The following is a 5,000-nucleotide window of genomic DNA, read 5'->3' on the forward strand; positions in this document are numbered from 1 at the left end:
AAAATTATGACATCGCCTAACAGGCGTCATGTCCGTCCTAAATGTTAAATGTTGCTGTTGGCCAGGGACCCTTTGTAAAGCGCTTTGAGCACATTTGGCTGAAGAAAAATTTTGGACCGAAATGTTCCGAGTTTGGTATTATTTTTTGGCTGAAGAAGGTCTTTGAGCCCGAAACGTCCCCTGTTTGGTATTCTGTTCTTTTATGATGCTGTTTTATTCATTTTTGTTTATTACTTTTTACAGTCACAGCTTCTAGCAGCTTAGTTGGCGCTCGGCGCACAGTTGAGTCCTTGAAAAATGCTTTTTACTCACATTCTCTCACCGTACTCAGGTATAAAATTAGTACCTGGGCGTCAACATAGTTGTCTCTGTCGAAAAAAACATTTGTAATATTATCGTCTAGCAGGCGTCACGTCTCGTTCTACATGTTACGTGTTGCTGTTGGTAAGGGACCCTTTGTAAAGCGCGTTGAGTACGTTTGGTGGATATTGCGCTATATAAAAGCTCACGTTTTTCAGTATCACTTTGACTTCAGTTGATAGACTGGTTGCTTTCACAAGAAAAGAGACTGATATCCGTTCTGAGAAGTCAAGATTTTTTCCTGACTACTCATTCCACCCAAAAGTGAGCAGGGGAGGTGGGGTGGGGGGGGGGGGGGGGGGTGGGAGATCAGTCATTAATAGACACATAGATAACCACGCCTCTCGGACAGTCGTCATAATGTAAACAATGGCAGTGATAAGTTAAAATAGGGAACAAACATGTTTTACGATGATGTTATGTGTCCAAGTAAAATATCTTATGTTCTACCGCTTGATCGATAAAGAATCAACAAAGAAAACGAAGTGTAAACTTATTCGTTTATAATATGAAGGAGAAAATCGTGTGATAACTAGTCATCCATTTTGCAGTATCAAAACAATAACAATAATCAGAGAGGGGTCGAATTCACTCCCGTTATTGTTTGTAAATCAGCAACCATATTTGTCCGAGCACGTGTGGAGGTGTGTCATAATTCCAAGTTTTGATTGGTCAACAATCTACTGGTTAATTGGTGCATCAGACATTAAGCTAAAGAAACGGGTAAAGCTCCAGATTAATGCGTCTTATCGCTCTGAAATGTTTTATAGATATTTTAACAAATGCCATGTGGTGGGGCAGAGGGGTCGTTGAGGAGGGGGGGGGGGGGAGTGGGGGAGTTGGAAGAAAGAGGCATCTGTTGTTTTGGTACACCAGACATTATCAATAAAATAAAATAAAATAAAATTCCATTTATTCATCCCATAGGGGAAATTTGTCTCTAGGGTCTTTTCCAAGGGAAGACTGGAATAACCCAGGCGTCAGCCGCAATACAGCACCGCAAATTGATCTAGGCGAGGTGACTTGCTCAAGGCCACACAGCGCAGCGGCGGGTGATCGAACTCGGTACTTTTCGGGTACGAAATAAAGACCGTCCCACCCCACAGAGCCACACTGCCCCCTAATATACCAAGGAAACTGGGATAAGATCCAGTTACACGGTTTCATTACTCTGAAAGGGTTTTGTAGAGCTTTTGGCAAATGTCGTCAAGGAGTGGAGAGGGGGCAGGTGAGAGAGAGAGAGAGAGAGAGAGAGAAGGGGGGAGGAGAGAGAGAGATAGAGAGAGAGAGAGAGAGAGAGAGAGAGAGAGAGAGAGAGAGAGAGGAGAGAGAGAGAGAGAGGAGAAAGAGAAGAAGAGAATGAGGGGTTGCTAAGCTTATGGAATTATGAAAAAGCAAATTATGTTGTTTCGATGTAACAAGGCATTGGGTCAAAAGGTGCTCTGGAAGATTAGCTATCTAATCTTTGGTGCATCGTCTGGTAACATGTGTATATATGTGTGTGTGGGGGGTGTGTGTGTGTGTGTGTGTGTGTGTGTGTGTGTGTGGATGGGTGGGTGGGTGTGGTGTGTTTGTGTGGGTGGGTGTGTTGGAGAGAGAGAGGAGAGAGAGAGAGAGAGAAGAGAGAGAGAGAGAGAGAGAGAGAGAGAGAAGCTATCTTATCACTTGGTGTATCGTGTCACAGTAACGATTATTCACATTTATTTTTATTAAAGTTTATTTGGCAAGAACTGAATTCATCTCACTCCAGTTATATTTCGGTATGCTAAGAAAAAAAATTACCTTCCAATATTAGATCATCTTTCCTTTAATAGAATTCCCTTTGAATTAATTTCAAATTAGTGAATACTTTTCGTTCTACCTTCTGTCACGTAGCCACTTGTTATAAAAACTGATAGGTCTAATCTTTTCTGACGGTGCATTGTTTGGTACCAGGTATGGGAGAGGATAAGAAAAAAGAAAGCAGAGAAAGAGGGAGGGAGAGGAGAGAGAGAGAGAGAGAGAGAGAGAGAGGAGAGAGAGAGAGAGGAGAGAGAGAGAGAGAGAGAGAGAGAGATGTCTTATCTCTTGGTGCATCGTCTCGTAACATGCGTGGTGGAGGATAAAGAAGGAATATGAGGAGGAGAAATTGGAAAAGGTAGAGGTAGAGATAGGGAGATAGATAGATAGATAGATAGATAGATAGATAGATAGAGAGAGAGAGAGAGAGAGAGAGAGAGAGAGAGAGAGAGAGAGAAGAGAGAGAATTCGTGGAAGGGGAGGGCGGGGGTGTGTTAAGCCAGCTAATATTGTCACCATAGAGATTCCAAGCCCCGGGTGTCCTCTCTCATCAATGACGTGATTAGATTAAGACACCCATTTTGTCTCCGGGGAAAAAGACCAGATTTCCCGTGATTGGTCTCCTTGGTAACCATTACATAGTTATGGGCTGTTTGCCTGCTTCATCGGCATAATATTATCATGTTAGTTCTATCCTATAGCAATAGATAGCATTGGTTCTATCGTATTCGGGAAAAATGCGGTTTTTAAAATAAATTTTGGCCAGAAAACTCGTCCTTCAAATATCTTTCGATTTAAAGGACCCTCACTTGCCAAAATTCTAAAACTGGACTTTTGGTATGTCCCATGTTTGAGAGTTTAGCCAAGATTAGGGTCGTTTAAATCAATTGATATTTGAAGGATGAGTTTTCTGGCCAAAATTTTTTAATACTTGTATATTTTTGCAGACTATGGCATTGCTGTTGGAAGTGATTAGCCTGTGAAGGTCATTAGGGATCATGGGGCCATTGAAATAGAAATGTTTGGGGCAGAAGCTTTTAGCATTAATCTATAGCGATCGTATATCGATAGATAGCATCATGAATTATACCGATTATCCCGAAATGAAAACAGGTTCAAATCCCAATAGAATTTGATGGAATAATGTATTTCTCCAGAGGACTCAAATATTTCCACTGGTTCTGTAAAAGACCTAGTACAAAACTAAAGAGGACAATTTAAAACAAACAAAGATAAACCAAGAGCTTTTATAATAGCGCAATATCCACTATACATGCTCAAAGCGCTTAACAATGGGTCCCTAGCCAACAGCAAAACTCTATATGTAGGAAAAGAGACACGAATCTGTTTGGCGATAGAAATTTTTTTTTCTTGCGCCAGAGACACGGTGTTAACGGCCATGTACTTGTTTTACACCTTTTACATTGAGCTTTATATAGCGCAATATCCACTGAATGTACTCAAAGCGCTTTACAAGGGGTCCCTGGCCAACAGCAACATTTAAAAATGTAGGACGGGACATGACTTTCTTAGGCGATGTTACAATTCTTTTCAGACAGAAACATCGCTGTTAACGGTCAGGTACTCATTTTAACCCCTGGCTGAGTACGGTGAAAGAATGTGAGTAAAGAGCCTTTTCCAAGGGCTCAACTATGCGCCGAGCGCGAGGCTCGACCCCAGGCCCTTCCGATCCGAAAGCGAGTGTCATACCACAAGACCACATAGCCGCACCCACACGGGTACATGTAGGACATGTGGCAAGTCCCACCGATGTAATGAGCGCTGCTGTTAAGCAGGAACTCGACCGAAGCCGATTAGGCGCATAACTATTTTAGTAGCAAAATGCATAGGCAGATTCTTAGGATTACGGGACATAAAGCTCGAGGATGGGTGATCTTATTGAGAACAGAATTTTTTTAGACAAGAAAATACTCTGACACCACAAGATCAATTACACAAGGTACGTATTCAGTCCTCCGGAAGAGTAGTTTTACACTTCTAATGAGATTGGGACCAGAATATTGTGCAGCTATGTGGTCTCTGGTATGACACTCGTCTTCAGAATGGAAGGTCTTGGGTTTCGAATCCGCTTTACGGAAAACTCACAGTCTCTCATCGTACTCAAGTGTAAAATGAGTCCTGGCAGTTAAACAGCGTTGTCTCTATCCGAAAAAAAAAATCCGAGTGTAATATCGCCTAACAGGCGTTATGTATCGTCCTGATCTTAAGTGTTACTGTTGGCTTGGGAGCCCTTGTAAAGCGCATTGAGCACGTTTAGTGGTATTGCCCTATCTTCGAGGAACATGGAGAAGAATTTAAAGAAGCTGATATACAGAGAAGTGATAAGACATGGAATGAGAAAAAAAAAAAAGTTAGCTCGGGATAGAGAATGGATGGAAACTGTTTGTGGCCTATACCTGATCCAGGGTGAAAAAAGGCAATGATGATGATGATGATGATGATGATGATGATGATGATGATGATGATGATGATGATGATGATGATGATGATGATGTTATTTTTTTGGTATTTTTTTTAATCTGTAGAATTACGCACAATATGATTACAAGCATCATAATTAAACATTACCATTGGAATAAATGGGGTCTACACACCGGTCGGCAATGAAAGTCCCAATTCAATTACACAGTTTGCTAAACAAAAGCATAATAATATTATTATTATGATTCTACCGTTTGTGTTCCATAATTATTATTTTCTGTATAATACATTATAATATTATAGAAGGCACGATATTGACGTCACCCAGCTCTACTAATTATTTTCTGTATAATACATTATAATATTTTATAGAAGGCACGATATTCACGTCACCCAGCTCTTTGTGAAAAAGCTGCCGA

At 41.0% G+C, this 5,000-nt stretch overlaps 1 protein-coding gene across 1 annotated transcript in view; it reads left to right on the forward strand.

The window, feature by feature from the left end:
- The window catches only part of LOC144974776 (uncharacterized), a 29,764-nt gene that overhangs the window by 867 nt on the left and 23,897 nt on the right, over nucleotides 1-5,000 (forward strand). The gene's annotated exons all lie outside the window — the stretch shown is intronic.

This window comes from Berghia stephanieae, chromosome 6 (genome assembly GCF_034508935.2).
Source record: "Berghia stephanieae isolate SIO BIC M18660-M18661 chromosome 6, UCSD_Bste_1.3, whole genome shotgun sequence".
In the NCBI taxonomy this organism is placed as follows: Eukaryota; Metazoa; Mollusca; class Gastropoda; order Nudibranchia; family Aeolidiidae; genus Berghia; species Berghia stephanieae.